This window comes from Oncorhynchus gorbuscha, linkage group LG06 (assembly GCF_021184085.1).
Source record: "Oncorhynchus gorbuscha isolate QuinsamMale2020 ecotype Even-year linkage group LG06, OgorEven_v1.0, whole genome shotgun sequence".
In the NCBI taxonomy this organism is placed as follows: Eukaryota; Metazoa; Chordata; class Actinopteri; order Salmoniformes; family Salmonidae; genus Oncorhynchus; species Oncorhynchus gorbuscha.
Window position 1 is genome coordinate 23,254,971 of NC_060178.1, and position 19,844 is coordinate 23,274,814.

At 42.8% G+C, this 19,844-nt stretch overlaps 1 pseudogene across 1 annotated transcript in view; it reads left to right on the top strand.

The window, feature by feature from the left end:
• LOC124037717 overlaps nt 1-19,844 on the top strand; it is a 61,265-nt pseudogene that overhangs the window by 18,617 nt on the left and 22,804 nt on the right. Inside the window, exons 3-4 of the transcript XR_006839222.1 lie at nt 11,337-11,602; nt 12,015-12,356. The product of XR_006839222.1 is annotated as a neurogenic locus notch homolog protein 2-like (transcript). The remainder of the gene's footprint in view (nt 1-11,336; nt 11,603-12,014; nt 12,357-19,844) is intronic.

Consider the following 19,844-nt stretch of genomic DNA (forward strand, 5'->3'; position numbering starts at 1 on the left):
ACTAGATAGGGTCAACATGGCCTGCTGGCCAAGAGGGACTGTCCCTTTTTGTGTGTTTCACCCCTACACCCACTCAATCTGAAAGGGAGGAAGCCCTACAGAATAGTGGGGAATGTAACAACCAGATTCTAAACCCACAAGACACTTCAGTGACGAGCTGTGGTGATAATGACAAAGTAGGCTAACCCTGTGAAGTTCAAATGCCCAGTGGTTACATGCCAACATGTTTCATTGAAGTCCTCAGGCCTACTAGAGATTCATAACTAAATGACACCACACAACAGAGGAAAGCAGATGGAGCATACAGAATCAAAATGGATTCCTTATTCTGTCTGTCAGATCTGGATTACTTTGGAGTGTTCTTTTAAATATAGTGTGCTATTTTACCTCAGCCCAAAGTCAGTCTCCACTCTCCGACAGTCTCTTTTTCTACCCTCTCCTGCCTTTCATTCCTTCTCCCTCATCTCTCTACAAGCCACACATTTTCTCTTCATTTCTTGCTGTTCGCAACTTCACAACCCCCACCCCCCCAAATCGCTTGTTTTTGCAGCCTTCTCTTTATGAAAGTGTTTGCTTCCAAAAATACTACTAACATTTCCTCTGAGTAAAGAGCATAGAAGGTATTGAGCAAAAATGAATGAGAGAAATTGCTTTATTGTAAAGAAACCAAGGAAGACTTTTCCTATTATACTGTGTCATATAGCCTAGATCTCATAAGACACACATCTCAATCTTCTCAACCTTTCTCATGTGGAATGCCAATTTATCCTACCATTTCTACTGATCTGCGTGCCATTATGGTTTTCATATGCACATTTTTGTGAAACAGTTTCATTTAATTTATAACTTCTTCATATCTAAATATCATTGGCATGTGGTTAATCAAAATTATATCAATCTAAATTAAAATTATACAAACATAAAAAGTAACTTCCAATGCCATTTCCAACAATGTAAAAATAGCCTCCATAAAGCCAACAAATAAAAACATTGCAACCTGCAGGTAGAAAATATCCTGATTTAAAAAATAAATAAAAAATCCTATAAATTACATTGGTTACACATGGCCTGTCTGCAACAAACTTGAAACATTGTATCAACTATTTAACTTCTTGATGCACCCATCCCGTTAGCGGGATCATTTTCGTCAACATCCGCTGAATTGCAGAGCGCCAAATTCAAATTAAATTACTAAAAATATTACATTTTCATGAAATCACAAATGCAATATAGCAAAACACAGCTTAGCTTGTTGTTAATCCCCCTGGCGTGTCAGATTTCAATAAAGCTTTTCGGCGAAAGCATACCAAGCGTTTATGTAAAGACATCTCTCTCAGCAGACAAAATATTACAAACCGCTAGCAGCCAAGTAGATAGGTCATGAAAGTCAGAAAAGCAATAAATGAAATCGCTTACCTTTGATCTTCAGATGTTTGCACTCACGAGACTCATAGTTTCGCAATACATTTTCATTTTGTTCCATAAAGATTTATTTAATATCCAAAATAACTCTATTTGATTTGCCGCGTTATGTTCAGAAATTCCCAGCTGGAGCGGTCACGACATCGCAGACTAAAAATTCCAAATAGTATCCGTAAAGTTCATAGAAACATGTCAAACGTTTTTTATAATCAATCCTCAGGTTGTTTTTAAAATATATAATCGATAATATTTAAACCGGGACTGTAGCTTCTTCAATAGGAGAGAGAAATGTCTGCTCCAAGCTGTTGCGCATGCAAAACGCTGCTGGCACTATGTCTAAAAGCCTGAAACTATGTCTAAAGACTGTTCACACCATGGGGAAGCCATAGGAAAATGAATCTGGTTGATATCCCTTTAAATGGAGCAAAGGCAGGCAATGGAACCGAGAGCTTTCAAGAAAAACAGCACTTCCGGGTTGGATTTTCCTCAGGTTTTCACCTGCCATATCAGTTCTGTCAAAGGTTCAACCTAGTTAGTTTCTAGTAATCTCTCCTCCTTCAGTCATCTTCTGGCGGTTGGCAACCAACTTTAAGGTGCCTTACCACCACTAACTGGACTGGAATGTGGACCTCAGTACAGTTTTCAATCACCCATGTGGGTATATGTTCCTAAAAACCAATGAAGAGATGGGAGTGTGGACTTGTAGCACATCAAGTGTAAACATTTATTTATTTTAGGACCAGGGTATGTAGTCGCGCGTGAGCAGTTTGGATGAAATGCTTGAATAACATGTACACTACAGGTCAAAAGTTCTAGAACACCAACTCATTCAAGGGTTTTTCTTTATTTTTTAAAACTATTTTCTACATTGAGGACATCAAAACTGTGAAATAACACCTGGAATCATGTAGTAACCAAAAAGTGTTAAACAAATCCAAATGTATTCACCATATTATTATAGGCAGACTCAGTAGCCTCGGTTTTTCGGATGACTGCCTTGCCTGGTTCACCAATTACTTTGCAGACAGGGTTCAGTGTGTCAAATCGGAGGGCATGCTGTCCGGTCCTCTGGCAGTCTCTATGGGGGTGCCACAGGGTTCAATTCTCGGGCCGACTCTTTTCTCTGTATATATCAATGATGTTGCTCTTGCTGCGGGCGATTCCCTGAACCACCTCTACGCAGACGACACCATTCTATATACTTTTGGCCCGTCATTGGACACTGTGCTATCTAACCTCCAAACGAGCTTCAATGCCATACAACACTCCTTCCGTGGCCTCCAACTGCTCTTAAACGCTAGTAAAACCAAATGCATGCTTTTCAACCGATCGCTGCCTGCACCCGCATGCCCGACTAGCATCACCACCCTGGATGGTTCCGACCTTGAATATGTGGACATCTATAAGTACCTAGGTGTCTGGCTAGACTGTAAACTCTCCTTCCAGACTCATATCAAACATCTCCAATCGAAAATCAAATCAATAGTCGGCTTTCTATTCCGCAACAAAGCCTCCTTCACTCACGCCGCCAAGCTTGCCCTAGTAAAACTGACCATCCTACCGATCCTCGACTTCGGCGATGTCATCTACAAAATTGCTTCCAACACTACTCAGCAAACTGGATGCAGTTCATCACAGTGCCATCCGTTTTGTTACTAAAGCACCTTAAACCACCCACCACTGCGACCTGTATGCTCTAGTCGGCTGGCCCTCGCTACATATTCGTCGCCAGACCCACTGGCTCCAGGTCATCTACAAGTCCATGCTAGGTAAAGCTCCGCCTTATCTCAGTTCACTGGTCACGATGGCAACACCCATTCGGAGCACGCGCTCCAGCAGGTGTATCTCACTGATCATCCCTAAAGCCAACACCTCATTTGGCCGCCATTCGTTTCAGTACTCTGCTGCCTGTGACTGGAACGAATTGCAAAAATCGCTGAAGTTGGAGACTCATCTCCCTCACCAACTTCAAACATCAGCTATCTGAGCAGCTAACTGATCGCTGCAGCTGTACATAGTCTATTGGTAAATAGCCCACCCATTTTCACCTACCTCATCCCCACACTGTTTTTAATTATTTACTTTTCTGCTCTTTTGCACACCAATATCTCTACCTGTACATTACCATCTGATCATTTATCACTCCAGTGTTAATTTGCAAAATTGTAATTATTCGCATACCTCATGCCTTTTGCACACATTGTATATAGACTCTCCTTTTTTCTACTGTGTTATTGACTTGTTAATTGTTTACTCCATGTGTAACTCTGTGTTGTCTGCTCACACTGCTATGCTTTATCTTGGCCAGGTCGCAGTTGCAAATGAGAACTTGTTCTCAACTAGCCTACCTGGTTAAATAAAGGTGAAATAAATAAAAAATAAAAAAGGTGTTTTATATTTGAGATTCTTCAAATAGCCACCCATTGCCTTGAGGAAAGCTTTGCACACTCTTGAAATTCTCTCAACCAGCTTCACCTGGAATGCTTTTCCAACAGTCTTGAAGGAGTTCTCACATATGCTGAGCACTTGTTGGCTGCTTTTCCTTCACTCTGCGGTCCAACTCATCCCAAACCATCTCAATTTGGTTGATGTTTGGGATTGTGGAGGCCAGGTCATCTGATGCAGCACACCATCATTCTCCTTCTTGGTAAAATAGACTTTACACAGCCTGGAGGTGTGTTGGGTAATTGTCCTGTTGAAAAACAAATTATAATCTCACGGCATCCCATCTGGTTTGGGTATAGTATCACTGCAGAATGCTGTGGTAGCCATGCTGGTTAAGTGTGCCTTGAATTCTAAATAAATCACAGACCATATCACCAGCAAAGCACCCCCAACCCATCACACCACCCCCTCCATGCTTTACGGTGGGAAACCACATGTGGAGTTCCTCCGTTCACCCACACCGTGTCGGTGGTTGGAACCAAAAATCTCCAATTTGGATTCCAGATCAAAGGACAAATTTCCACCGGTCTAATGTCCATTGCTTTTGTTTCTTGGCCCAATCAAGTCTCCTCTTCTTATTGGTGTCCTTTTAGTAGTGGTTTCGTGGCAGCAATTTGACCATGTAAGCATGATTCACAGTCTCTGAACAGTTGATGTTGAGATGTGTCTGTTACTTGAACTCTGAAGTATTTATTTGGGCTGCAATTTCTGAGTCTGGTAACTTATCCTCTGCAGCAGAGAACTCTGGGTCTTCCATTTCTGTGGCGGTCCTCATGAGATCCAGGTTCATCATAGTGCTTGATGTTTTTTGCGACTGCACTTGAAGAAACTTTAAAAGTTTCTGAAACTTTATGGATTGACTGACCTTCATGTCTTAAAGTAATGATGGACTGCCATTTCTCCCTGCTTATTTGAGCTGTTTTTGCCATAATATGGACTTGGTCTTTTACCAAATAGGGCTATCTTCTGTATACCACCCCTACTTTGTAACAACACAACTGATTGGCTCAAACGCATTAAGAAGGAAATAAATTCCACAAATGAACTTTTAAGAAGGCACACCTGTTAATTTAAATGCATTCCAGGTGACTACCTCATGAAACTGGTTGACATAATGCCAAGAGTTTGCAAAGCTGTCAACAATTTTGGCTACTTTGAATAATCTCAAATATAACATATTTAGATTTTTTTAAACAAATTTTTTGTTTACTGTATGATTCCATGTGTTATGTCATAGTTTTGATGTCTTCACTATTATTCTACAATGTAAAAAATAAAAGGAAAACCCTTGAATGAGTAGGCGTTCTAAAACTTTTGACCGGTAGTGTATGTCTACATTTATTTTACAGAATGGGTGCGGTGTGGTCAGCATGTTACTCAAGATTGACAGTAGCGCTCCAAACAAAAGACAATGAATAAATTGACAACTCTTAAAAGGAATGAAATAAGTGTAGCCTAGGTTGTGCGCTCTGCAAACATGTCCACTCCTACAATGACAACAATAAGACTGTAACAATAATATATTGAATGCAATTTACAGAAAGTACCGTAACCAAACAAACATTGTAAATGTGTGAATCAGACAGGTGTCTCATGTGCCATAATTGTTTTTTTGATATATTTGCCACTGCTCAACTAAAAAAATCTATCGACCAACAGCCTATCGACAAAACAATTAACCAGTCGATTAAATGGGGTCAGCCCTACATCCAATCAAATTTTATTGGTCACAGATTTGCAGATGTTATCACCGGTGCAGCGAAATGCTTCTGTTTCTAGCTCTCACAGTGCTGCAATTTCTAGCAATACAATGACAGTAAAAAAAACATCAAAAGAGCAAGAAATTGGACGTAATCAGAATATATGGACAGTATATGGATAGAAAAGGTGTGTACTGCAGTAGTTGTATTGGATGGCCATGACTAGAATACAGTACATGCATATCAAGTGGGTAAAACCGGATGTAAACATTATTAAATTGACCAGTGGTCAATGACTATGTTCAGTGCATTTGGAAAGTTTTCGGGCCGCTTTACTTTTTCCACATTTTGTTATGTTACAACATATTCTAAATGGATTAAATTGTGTTTTTCCCCCCATCAATATACACACAATAACCCATAATGATAAAGCAAAAACAGGCTTTTAAAAAACAAATATCACATTTTACAAAGTATTCAGACCCTTTACTCAGTACTTTGAAGCACCTTTGGCAGAGATTACAGCCTCAAGTCTTTTTGGGTATGACACTACAAGCTTGGCACACCTGTCTTTGGGGAGTTTCTCCCATTCTTCTCTGCAGATCCTCTCAAGCTCCCTCAGGTTGGATGGTGAGAGTTGCTGCACAGCTATTTTCAGGTCTCTCCAGAGATGTTCGATCAGGTTAAATTCCGGGCTCTGGCTGGGCCACTCAAGGACATTCAGAGACTTGTCCCGAAGCCACTGCTGCATTGGCTTGGTGTACTTAGGGTCGTTGTCCTGTTGGAAGGTGAACCTTCACGCCAGTCTGAGGTCCTGAGTTCTCTGGAGCAGGTTTTCGTCAAAGATCTCTCAGTACTTTGCTCCGTTAATCTTTCCCTCGATCCTGACTAGTCTCCCAGTCACTGCCTCTGAAAAACATGCCCACAGCACGATGCTGCCACCACCATGCTTCCCCATAAGGATGGTGCCTGGTTTCCTCCATTTCCACACTTCCATTTAAGAATTATGTAGGCCACTGCATTCTTGATGACCTTCAATGCTGCAGAAATGTTGTGGTACCCTTCCCCAGTTCTGTGCCTCGACACAATCCTGTCTATTGGAGCTCTACTGACAATTCCTTTGATCTCTTGGTTTTTACTCTGACATGCACTGTCAATTGAATTTACCACAGGTGGACTCCAATCAAGTTTTAGAAACATCTCAAGGAGGATCAAGGGGAACAGGATGCACCTGAGCTCAATTTTGAGTGTCATAGCAAAGGGTCTGAATACTTAAGGAAGGTATTTCAGTTATGTTGAATACATTTGCAACAATTTCTTAACCTGTTTTTTTACTTTGTCATTGTGGAGTATTGTTTTGTAAATTGATGGGGATTTTTTAAAATACATTTTAGAATAAGGCTGTAACGTAAAAAAAAATGTGGAAAAGGTAATGGGGTCTGTATACTTCCCAAAAGCACTGCATAGGACAGTAGTCTCTAACGTGCAGGGTAGAGTACCAATGATGGAGTTTAGGCATCAGTGAGCATGCGGGGGTCCATGAGAGAGTTGGAGAGGCAATCCCAAGCCCTAACCCACGCCCCCATTGACAGGACAGGGAGAGGTCAGCAATCAGAGAGCCGAGGGAGAGGAGGTGCATTGACGGGACCGGGGCTCTCTAATGTGATCCAGCTGTAGAAACCTGACACCCCGAGAAGGGTGGGAGAGGAAAGCTGCTGCGAACTGCACTTAGAGAAGGACAGGGAATGAAAAATCCCACATGGAGGATAACAAAGAATCCTATAGATGAGTTTGGCTGCAGAGCCACTGAGTTCTTCCTGAGTGTATAGCTGACTACTGGGTGGTGACTACTGGGTGGTGAGGAGCAGTCTGGACTGTATTTGACTGTAGGCCCTTGTGCACTGCTTTGTCCAATTTTCTTTTTTTGTTAATGTGTTTTATTTGTTTCTTTCAACATTCTTCAGCACATTGCAGCAAACAGACTACACAGGCCAACATGGTTTGTTGTCTTATAAGTCATATTAGGTCCTCTCCTGTTTTCACCTAGAACCTCCCTGGGAATAATAATGCTGTGTGTCATTCACAGCCTTGTTCTTTAGCTGTGGGGTGATTTTGGTTAGGGGCAATATTATATTAAATAGAGCATACAAAGCTGAAGGACAAGACATTTCTTCATTTACATTTACATTTAAGTCATTTAGCAGACGCTCTTATCCAGAGCGACTTACAAATTCATGTCAACAGAAATAGAAATGATACAGAAATGATAAACCCAATTAAATGAAATCAAACAGTTGAATTCAAGAGATTGTATTTTTTGTTAAATATCATGTTCCCCTTTACTCATACATTATAGGTCTTCTGAAATATAAAACGATTACCTACATGGACATGGTCAGCTTTATTTGACAGGCTGCTAATGTGATTTATGTCAGGGGCCATGTCATCATTCTTTCAGAGGGTTGAGAGGTTGCCTTGGAGTAGAGTAGAGGTGAGTGTAAATTCCCAGGGTAGCACATATTGTTGTGATATCATTGACAGGCTGTGCTTAGTTGTGTGTGTTTTTGGGTGGGGTGAGGGCATAGTGTAACCAAAGACGAGGAGAGGAGTGCTGAGACGGAGAGGAGGGATGGAGGGATGAGAAGGTATTATAGGGAAGTAGCCTAGTCATGCCTGTGGAGCATGTCCAATCGGAGAGAGGTGAGGTCTGTGTTACAGCTCTTTGAAGATCTGTTTTTTTTAAGGTTGTTTGTGTGTGTGTGTGAAACAAGCATGTTAAATAAAACAGGTATGTGAATCCTCTGAAGCCTGGGACGGTGTGATAAATATTAGGGTTACACTTATACACTTTCAATCGATCTACTCTGGAATTCTCACTGTCATGAATCATGACAGCCAGAGTTTCCCATGCTCTCTCAACCTAATATTTTCAAGCTGTGTTTGGGTGTAGTGCAGAATATATATAGTACATGTGAGACTACATTTAAAAATGATTCCCATCTCCTTTTCAAAAGATACAAATTATTCCCGTTTGTCATTCAATGATCTGTGAAATAAAAATGTATTCCTTTTTGAGAAAATTGTGTGTGTGGGAGGGAGGGAGGGGGGACGTGTGTCAGTGAATGGAATTTATTCCGTTCCAGCCATTACTATGAGCCTGTCCTCCCCAATTAAGATGTCACCATCCGCCTACGCTGAGCCCCTTCAGGGAGGCAGGTGTGAAGACTTATATCTGATAGCAGTTTACTCTATGGCTGAGAGTCTCTTGATAGTGTATTGGCAGTGTGCCAGACACACACTCCGGTGTGCTGAGAAGCATTAGAGCCCTGAGACCGTGTCTGTCGAGAGCAGCGTGACCACTGAACATGCTTCAACCTCGATCGGTCTGTGACCACAACCAGTAGACAGAACTTAAGAAAATAGACAATACAAAATACAATATACACAGACTTCGAGCTGACTACAGTACAAAATGACAATGTCAAACTGAGAGGGACATGTCAAGAAGTGAAGAAACAGTGAAAGTATGGGGCAGAGTGGGGGTTTTCATTTGTCCTTTTGTGCAATATTGTAATTTCCACTCTGCTGTTAGTCATGTCGCTAAATCACTTTACATAGGGCATTTCTTTTTCTGTTCTTTTCTCTCTCTTGTGACTATCTAGCGATGGTGAGCTGGCCTTATGTCCTTGTTTTTATGTTTACAAGTATTTGTGCAACTTCACATAAGATTGTTCTTGTTTTTTGTTTTTGCCACTTGGCCAACTTCCGTCTTAACACCACATCGTTGCATCCTTCTGCATAAAAAATAAAATAAACTTTACCTTGCTGTCACCCTTTCTGCTGCTCAGCTCTATTCAAATGATTTACAGTAGCTCCAGTGACATGAACATGAATAGTCCAACTATTCTGAACAAAAATATAAACGCAACATGTAAAGTGTTGGTCCTATGTTTCATGAGCTGAAATAAAAGATCACAGAAATGTTCCATATGTACAAAAAACGTATTTCTCTCAGGTGCATCTTGTGCTGAGGGACAACCAAAGGCCACTCAAATGTTTTGTCACACAACAACATGCCACAAATGTCTCAAGTTTTGAGGGATTGTGCAGTTGTCATGCTGACTGCAGGAATGTCAACAAGAACTGTTGCCAGAGAATTGAATGTTAAATTCTCTACCATAAGCCACATCCAATGTCGATTTAGAATTTGGCAGTATTTCCAACGTGCCTTACAAACACAGACCATGTGTAACCACGCCAGCCCAGGACCTCTACATCCGGCTTCTTGCTCACAAATGCTGGCATGCTGGAGAAATGTGCTCTTCACGGATGAATCCCGGTTTCAACTGTACCGGGCAGATGGTGGGGTTATGGTATGGGCAGGCATTAGATATGGAAAACAAACACAATTGCATTTTATCTATGGCAATTTGAATCTACAGAAAATACTATGAGGAGATCCTGAGGCCCATTGTTGTCCCTTTGCTGCCGCTGTCTCATGTTTCAGCATGATGATGCATGGACCCATGTCTCAAGGCTCTGTACACAATTCCTGGAAGCTGAAAATGTCCCAGTTCTTCCATGGCCTGTATATTCACCTGATACCCATTGAGCATGTTTGGGATGCACTGGATCGATGTGTACGACAGCGTGTTCCTGTTCCCGCCAATATCCAGCAACTTTGCACAGCCATTGAAGAGGAGTGGGACAACATTCCACAGGCCACAATCAACAGCATGATCAACTCTGTATTCCCAGTCATGTGAAATCTATAGATTAGGGCCTAAGGAATTTATTTCAGTTGACTGATTTCCTTAAGTTAACTGTACCTCAGTCTTTGAAATTGTTGCATGTTGCCTTTATTTTTGTTCAGTGTAGTATTTTCCCTGTATTCATTACATTATCCCACATACCCTCTCTGACTTAATGAGCTCCAGAAGTATTGGGACAGTGACAATTTTATTGTTGTTTTGGTTCTGTACTCAAGCACGTTGGATTTGAAATGATACAATGACTGAGGCTAAAGTGCAGACTGTCAGCTTTAATTTTAGGGTACCGTTTAGAAATTACAACACTTTTTGAACATAGCGCCCCCCCCGCATTTTGCTGAGACTCAAAATTGAGCTCCGGTGAGTCCTGTTTCCATCGATCGTCCTTGATGTTTCTACAACTTCATTGGAAGTCCACCTGTGGTAAATTGCCACTTCCATCTAACACCACCTCGTCGCATCCTTCTGCTTTTAAATATTTTGAGAACTTGATCTTGCTGTCAACCTTTACCCCGCACAAAATAATCCAAAACACCAAAACAAATGACAAATGCATCCAACAAGTTTGCAGAGTCACACGCTTGATGTAATCATTGTGTGCTATGACTATGGAACCAAATACTAAACTTTTGACTACTTTAATACACATATCAGTGAATTTGTCCCAATACTTATGGTAACTTAAAATGTGGGGACAATTTTTTTAAATGATTCACCCAATCTGGATGGTTATACCCTCAAATTAAAGCTGACAGTCTGTACTTTAACCTCATAAGATTTGAAATGATACAATGACTAAGTGCTGGAGCACAGAGTCAAAACAACAACAAGTGTGTCACTGTCCCAATACATTTGGAGCTCGCTGTAAGATTCTTACGCTATGACTGATTTGTACTGTTGTCCACAATTGCTGCTCCTGTTCCTCTTTATAGTGTTTATAGTGTAATGTCCTGTCTGTGATGTATTGATGAGACAACTTTTATTGTCCTTTTGTCTATAGGTGTGCCGCAGGTTTCCTGGGTGATTACTGCCATCACAAAGACCCGTGTCACCCTGGTTACTGTCTGAATGGGGGGAATTGCTCTGTGGCTGTGTCGGGTATCCCGGGCAGCCCTACCTGCTCCTGTCCCCTGGGCTACACTGGGCAGCACTGCCAGACCCCCCAGAACTCCACCTGCTACCCCAACAACCCATGTGCCAACCAAGGAGTCTGCACCCTGCTCTCCCTCGACAAGTACAAGTGCCAGTGTGCCCACGGATGGACAGGTCAGCTTCTCTCTGACTCAAACTGTTGTTTAATACTGTACAAGCGCTCCTGATACGTGCTAAGTGCTGTGCAGTTCACTAGTCCAAATCCATTCTTTCCACTATGTTGTCATTTGTTTGGTGCATGTATTCAGGACAGTCCTTAGCTTTTGCATTGATCAGAAGTCTGTTTTGTATGTTATGGCCATGATAAGTAACCAAGGACATGAGGCACTGTAGCCTAGCTGTTAAGAGCGTTTGCCTGCTCCCCAGGCACCGATAACGTAGACGTCGATTAAGGCAGCCCCCTACACCTCTGCTTTAGTTGAGCAACTGACTAGGTATCCCCTTCCCCATTATTTCCTATTTCTCTGTTTATATAACCTCGGCTCACTCATCTCTTTTTCCACTGCCTCTCTCCCTGTGTGTCCAGGCATGCGCTGTAATCGTGAGGACAGATGTCTGTCAGGACCCTGTGCTAATGGAGGCACCTGCAGCTCTCTGTCTGGGGGCAAGTTCAGCTGTACCTGTCCTCCAGGTTACTGGGGTCCTCGCTGCCTCAACGACACTGACGAGTGTGCTGCTTCTGCCCCGGTGTGTCAGAACCAAGGGGCTTGTGTCAACACCCCCGGCTCCTACAGGTGTAACTGCGCCCCTGGGTTCACTGGCCGCCAATGTGAGACCCCCTACATCCCCTGCTCCCCCTCGCCCTGCCTCAACGGGGGCACGTGTCGCCCAACCTCTGAGACCAGCTACTGGTGCCACTGCCTGCCAGGTAAGAGCGAGAGAGAGAGGCAAAGAAAGAAAGATGGAGAAAGGCCTAGTGAAAGGCCTGTATGAATGCAGCTTGTTGCAATCAATGTTTGAGGTCCAAACACTAGAATCCTACTGGCGCTATAACACTAGACACTATGTATTACATCTCTACTGTTCCCAATGGCTCTTTGTGGGCACAACAATCAACTGTCAACCCTAGCTCATGTTATCTGTTTACAATATAACTTGTCATCACTATGTAAATGATACATTATATGACAGATTGCCAGCAAGATTGATAGTAGTGAAATACACTATATATACAAAAGTATGTGGAGACCCTTTCAAATTTGTGGATTCACCCATTGCTGACAGGTGTATAAAATCGAGCACACCGCCATGCAATCTCCATAGACAAACATTGGCAGTAGAATGGCCCGTACTGAAGAGCTCAGTGACTTTCAATGTGGCACCGTCATAGGATGCTACCTTTCCAGCAAATCAGTTTGTAAAATGTCTGCCCTGCTGGAGCTGCCCCAGGCAACAAGCTGACCACGACTCCATTTTGCTGATCCCTGCCTACAGGCAGAAATTAAAACAAGAGGCTCCCACGCTGAGGTCTGTCCAACGCTGGTCAGACCAAGCTGACTCTACACTCCAAGACTGCTTCCATCACGTGGACTGGGACATGTTTCGTATTGCGTCAGATGGGAATATTGACGAATACGCTGATTCGGTGTGCGAGTTCATTAGAACGTGCGTCGAAGATGTCGTTCCCATAGCAACGATAAAAACATTCCCTAACCAGAAACCGTGGATTGATGGCAGCATTCGCGTGAAACTGAAAGCGCGAACCACTGCTTTTAATCAGGGCAAGGTGTCTGGCAACATGACTGAATACAAACAGTGCAGCTATTCCCTCCGTAAGGCTATTAAACAAGCTAAGCGTCAGTACAGAGACAAAGTGGAATCTCAATTCAATGGCTCAGACACAAGAGGCATGTGGCAGGGTCTACAGTCAATCACGGACTACAAGATGAAATCCAGCCCAGTCACGGACCAGGATGTCTTGCTCCCAGGCAGACTAAATAACTTTTTTGCCCGCTTTGAGGACAATACAGTGCCACTGACACGGCCTGCAACGGAAACATGCGGTCTCTCCTTCACTGCAGCCGAGGTGAGTAAGACATTTAAACGTGTTAACCCTCGCAAGGCTGCAGGCCCAGACGGCATCCCCAGCCGCGCCCTCAGAGCATGCGCAGACCAGCTGGCCGGTGTGTTTACGGACATATTCAATCAATCCCTATACCAGTCTGCTGTTCCCACATGCTTCAAGAGGGCCACCATTGTTCCTGTTCCCAAGAAAGCTAAGGTAACTGAGCTAAACGACTACCGCCCCGTAGCACTCACTTCCGTCATCATGAAGTGCTTTGAGAGACTAGTCCAATTTGTAAGTCGCTCTGGATAAGAGCGTCTGCTAAATGACTTAAATGTAAATGTAAATGTAGTCAAGGACCATATCACCTCCACCCTACCTGACACCCTAGACCCACTCCAATTTGCTTACCGCCCAAATAGGTCCACAGACGATGCAATCTCAACCACACTGCACACTGCCCTAACCCACCTGGACAAGAGGAATACCTATGTGAGAATGCTGTTCATCGACTACAGCTCGGCATTCAACACCATAGTACCCTCCAAGCTCGTCATCAAGCTCGAGACCCTGGGTCTCGACCCCGCCCTGTGCAACTGGGTACTGGACTTCCTGACGGGCCGCCCCCAGGTGGTGAGGGTAGGCAACAACATCTCCTCCCCGCTGATCCTCAACACGGGGGCCCCACAAGGGTGCGTTCTGAGCCCTCTCCTGTACTCCCTGTTCACCCACGACTGCGTGGCCACGCACGCCTCCAACTCAATCATCAAGTTTGCGGACGACACAACAGTGGTAGGCTTGATTACCAACAACGACGAGACGGCCTACAGGGAGGAGGTGAGGGCCCTCGGAGTGTGGTGTCAGGAAAATAACCTCACACTCAACGTCAACAAAACTAAGGAGATGATTGTGGACTTCAGGAAACAGCAGAGGGAACACCCCCTATCCACATCGATGGAACAGTAGTGGAGAGGGTAGCTAGTTTTAAGTTCCTCGGCATACACATCACAGACAAACTGAATTGGTCCACTCACACTGACAGCGTCGTGAAGAAGGCGCAGCAGCGCCTATTCAACCTCAGGAGGCTGAAGAAATTCGGCTTGTCACCAAAAGCACTCACAAACTTCTACAGATGCACAATCGAGAGCATCCTGGCGGGCTGTATCACCGCCTGGTACGGCAACTGCTCCGCCCTCAACCGTAAGGCTCTCCAGAGGGTAGTGAGGACTGCACAACGCATCACCGGGGGCAAACTACCTGCCCTCCAGGACACCTACACCACCCGTTGTTACAGGAAGGTCATAAAGATCATCAAGGACATCAACCACCCGAACCACTGCCTGTTCACCCCGCTATCATCCAGAAGGCGAGGTCAGTACAGGTGCATCAAAGCTGGGACCGAGAGACTGAAAAACAGCTTCTATCTCAAGGCCATCAGACTGTTAAACAGCCACCACTAACACTGAGTGGCTGCTGCCAACACACTGTCATTGACACTGACCCAACTCCAGCCATTTTAATAATGGGAATTGATGGGAAATGATGTAAATATATCACTAGCCACTTTAAACAATGCTACCTTATATAATGTTACTTACCCTACATTATTCATCTCATATGCATATGTATATACTGTACTCTACATCATCGACTGCATCCTTATGTAACACATGTATCACTAGCCACTTTAACTATGCCACTTTGTTTACTTTGTCTACACACTCATCTCATATGTATATACTGTACTCGATACCATCTACTGTATGCTGCTCTGTACCATCACTCATTCATATATCCTTATGTACATGTTCCTTATCCCCTTACACTGTGTATAAGACAGTAGTTTTGGAATTGTTAGTTAGATTACTTGTTGGTTATCACTGCATTGTCTGAACTAGAAGCACAAGCATTTCGCTACACTCGCATTAACATCTGCTAACCATGTGTATGTGACAAATAAAATTTGATTTGATTTACTGTTATTGTGAAATTGAAACGTCTAGGAGCAACATCGGCTCAGCCGAGAAGTGGTAGGCCACACAAGCTCACATAACAGGACCAGCGAGTACTGAAGTGCGGAGCGCGTAAAATTCCTCTGTCCTTGGTTGCAACACTCACTACCGAGTTCCAAACTGCCTCTGGAAGCAACGTCAGCGTAAGAACTGTTCGTCAGGAGCTTCATGAAATGGGTTTCCGTGGCCGAGCAGCCGCACACAAGCCTAAGAGCACCATGCGCAATGGCAAATGTCGGCTGGAGTGGTGTAAGGCTCGCTGCTGTTGGACTCTGGAGCAGTGGAAACGTGTTTTTAGTTTATTCATTCGACCGTTTAAAATAAAATAAAAAACAAGCACACAAAAGTTAAAAGCCATACATGCACATGAATAAAATCATCGAGGATAACAAAGTCTAGGACTAATTTCCATTGTGGTCCTCTTGAGACAAGATGGCTAGACAAGATGGAACACAGTATGGCAGTGAAATAATAAAACAAAAACATAAAAGAAGAACATCTATCTCATCATTCCAGTTACATCATAGGGGTTACTCATATGGGCACAGAAGACATCAAACATATTTTAACTTTATTTTGAAAGCTGTCCAGAGAGGACGTTGTTTTTATAGGCAGAGGCAACTCATTCCGTTCTGAGGCTCCCGTATACAAGAAAGTACCTTTCCCAGCATTCCTCCTGAACCTGTATAAGCACACATCAGCAACACCTGATCTGGTGCTGTGATTGTGTGCATCCCTAACACAAGGAAAGTAATTACTTAAATATCTGGGCGCAGGACCATAAATACACCTGTAAACCTAACCTAGTCTAATCTGGGACACCCTAGCCTCAACAGGCAGCCAGTTTAGTTCCTGAAAGCAGCTCCTGCCTATGTGCGTACGTGGACTCACATAGGCAGGAGTGATGAATCACGCTTCACCATCTGGCAGTCCGGATAATTCTAGGAGAATGCTATCTGCCCGAATGCATAGTGCCAAACAATTTTCCCTCAAAATGTTTGGCACTGGGCAAATTTCAGGTCTGTTGAGTGCAAGCTTTTAGCTTTGTTAGGATAGTTGCATTAAAAGTGACTAATTACGCTGATTCGATCCCATTTGCCACAGTAAAGGGAAACGTTGATAGTGTTAACAGGGAAAGCTCTACTGGTCACCAACCTTTTCTGAGTCGAGATCACTTTCTGAGTCAAAATGCAAACCTAGGTCTACTGCTCAGATTTGTTTTTAACATGCCTTAAAAAATGTACGCCTGTGCAACATTAACAAATTAAAAACAGTTATGTAGCAATGATGTTTGTGCAGTAAGCTATAGACCCAATACATTATCACTGCATACTGGCTTTGCTTGTACGGACCATTTAAAAATATATATTTCAAAATTTGAGGTATTCTATATGATCACACTAGTAATAAATACGTTGTTGTATTACTTGTGAGGCACAACTGAGTGAGCGTTTTAAATAATTTGCTTTTAATTTTACTGGGCTGATGATGCCTGCATCTGATGGTCGGTCAGTCTCCTCTCTCTTTCCTCCACTGACTCACACCAAAAAGGGACACCGTCCTCCAGCGGATGATGACAACTCCAGTCACACCTCATTATTTCTGCATGGACAAGTTCATGGTACTTCTATGAACAAAGAAATTGAAATATTCCTAAAGATGAAAAAAGACCCAAGCTGCTAATAACAACTAGAATGCAAGCCTATCGATTTACACTTTCATACTCATTCATTACTGCTGCAGTGCTTGTTGTAGCGCCGCGTGGAAATGGAAAGAATGTGCATTTTTTGGCTTATAAAAGTGTTGACAGTAGAGGTCGACTGATTATGATTTTTCAGCGACGATACCGATTATTTGAGGACCAAAAAAGACGATACCGGTTAACCGGACAATTTTCTATATATAATGACAATTAAAACAATACTGAATGAACACTTTTATATTAACTTAATATAATACATAAATAAAATCAATTTAGTCTCATAAATAATGAAACATAAACATTAAATAATGCAAAAACAAGGTGTTGGAGAAGAAAGTAAGTGCAATATGTGCCATGTAAAAAATCAAACTTAAGTTCCTTGCTCAGAACAAGTTTTAGGTTGTAGTTATTACAGGACTATTTCTTTCTATACCATTTGTATTTCGTATACCTTTGACTATTGGATGTTCTTATAGGCGCTATAGTATTGCCTGCTTAATCTCGGGAGTTGATAGGCTTGAAGTCATAAACAGAGCTGTGCTTCAAGCATTGCGAAGAGCTGCTGGCAAACGCAGTAAAGTGCTGTTTGAATGAACGCTTACGGGTCTACCACTGCTCAGTCAGACTGCACTCTCAAATATCAAATCATAGATTTAATTATAATATAATAAACACACAGAAATATGAGCCTTGGGTCATTAATATGGTCAAATCTGGAAACCTATCATTTATCGAAACGGTGGAATCCCTCAAATTCTGGCAAACTAACTAAAGAAATGGTCTTCACACAGTTCGCAACGAGCCAGGTGGCCCAAACTACTGCATATACCCTGACTCTGCTTGCACAGAACGGAAGAGGAGTGACACGATTTCCCTAGTTAATATTAATTAATGTTAATGTTTAATGTTAGTTAATGCCTGCTAACACATTTCTTTTAACTAAATTTGCCGGTTTAAAAAAATATACTTGTGTATTGATTTTAAGAAAGGCATTGATGTTTATGGTTAGGTACATTGGTGCAACGGCAGTGCTTTTTTTCACGAATGCGCTTGTTAAATCATCACCCGTTTGGCGAAGTAGGCTGTGATTCGATGATAAATTAACAGGCACCGCATTGATTATTTGCAACGCAGGACAAGCTAGTTAAACTAGTAATATCAACCATGTTTGTTTAACTCGTGATTATGTGAAGATTGATTGTTTTTTTAATAAGATAAGTTTAATGCAAGCTAGCAACTTACCTTGGCTCCTTGCTCCACTCGGGTAACAGGTGGTCAGCCTGCCACGCAGTCTCCTCGTGGAGTGCAATGTAATCGGCGTCCAAAAATGTTGATTACTGATTTTGTTATGGAAACTTGAATCAGCCCTAATTCATTGGTCCACCTCCAGTTTACAGTGCTCAGTAAGAACTTAAACATGAAGTCATAAAAACAGCAGCTCTTTGCTGTATTCGTTGACAGTTTCTCTCTAGTCATGGTTTTAAACATTTTGAAATGTCACAGTATCAACTTTGCTGTAGATTTCTTATGCCTGCTACATTACTGCAGACATGGTAATCTGAGCAATCCGATTGGCGAGGGGTAGGTCTAGAGTGCACAAGGCTTTATCGTCGGGTTATTTACAGAAATGGTTGTTGACCACTACTCTAGAAAGTTGAGTGAAGGTCAATCTCACGCTTCTCTCCGTGGGCTGATATTCGGCAGTCCCAGGGGAGTTGTGCGGCAGTCTCGGAACTACTGCTTGCCTTTTATAAAAATAAAAAAAAGATTTCCATCTTTATTTAACCAGGTAGGCTAGTTGAGAACAAGTTCTCATTTGCAACTGCGACCTGGCCAAGATAAAGCATAGCAGTGTGAACAGACAACACAGAGTTACACATGGAATAAACAATTAACAAGTCAATAACACAGTAGGAAAAAATGTGTGCAAAAGGCATGAGGAGGTAGGCGAATAATTACAATTTAGCAGAGTAACACTGGAGTGATAAATGATCAGATGGTCATGTGCAGGTAGAGATATTGGTGTGCAAAAGAGCAGAAAAGTAAATAAATAAACAATATGGGGGAGAGGTAGGTAAAATTGTGTGGGCTATTTACCGATAGACTATGTACAGCTGCAGCGATCGGTTAGCTGCTCAGATAGCAGATGTTTGAAGTTGGTGAGGGAGATAAGTCTCCAACTTCAGCGATTTTTGCAATTCGTTCCAGTCACAGGCAGCAGAGAACTGGAACGAATGGCGGCCAAATGAGGTGTTGGCTTTAGGGATGATCAGTGAGATACACCTGCTGGAGCGCGTGCTACGGGTGGGTGTTGCCATCGTGACCAGTGAACTGAGATAAGGCGGAGCTTTACCTAGCATGGACTTGTAGATGACCTGGAGCCAGTGGGTCTGGCGACGAATATGTAGCGAGGGCCAGCCGACTAGAGCATACAGGTCGCAGTGGTGGGTGGTTTAAGGTGCTTTAGTAACAAAACGGATGGCACTGTGATGAACTGCATCCAGTTTGCTGAGTAGAGTGTTGGAAGCTATTTTGTAGATGACATCGCCGAAGTCGAGGATCGGTAGGATAGTCAGTTTTACTAGGGTAAGTTTGGCGGCGTGAGTGAAGGAGGCATTTGTTGCGGAATAGAAAGCC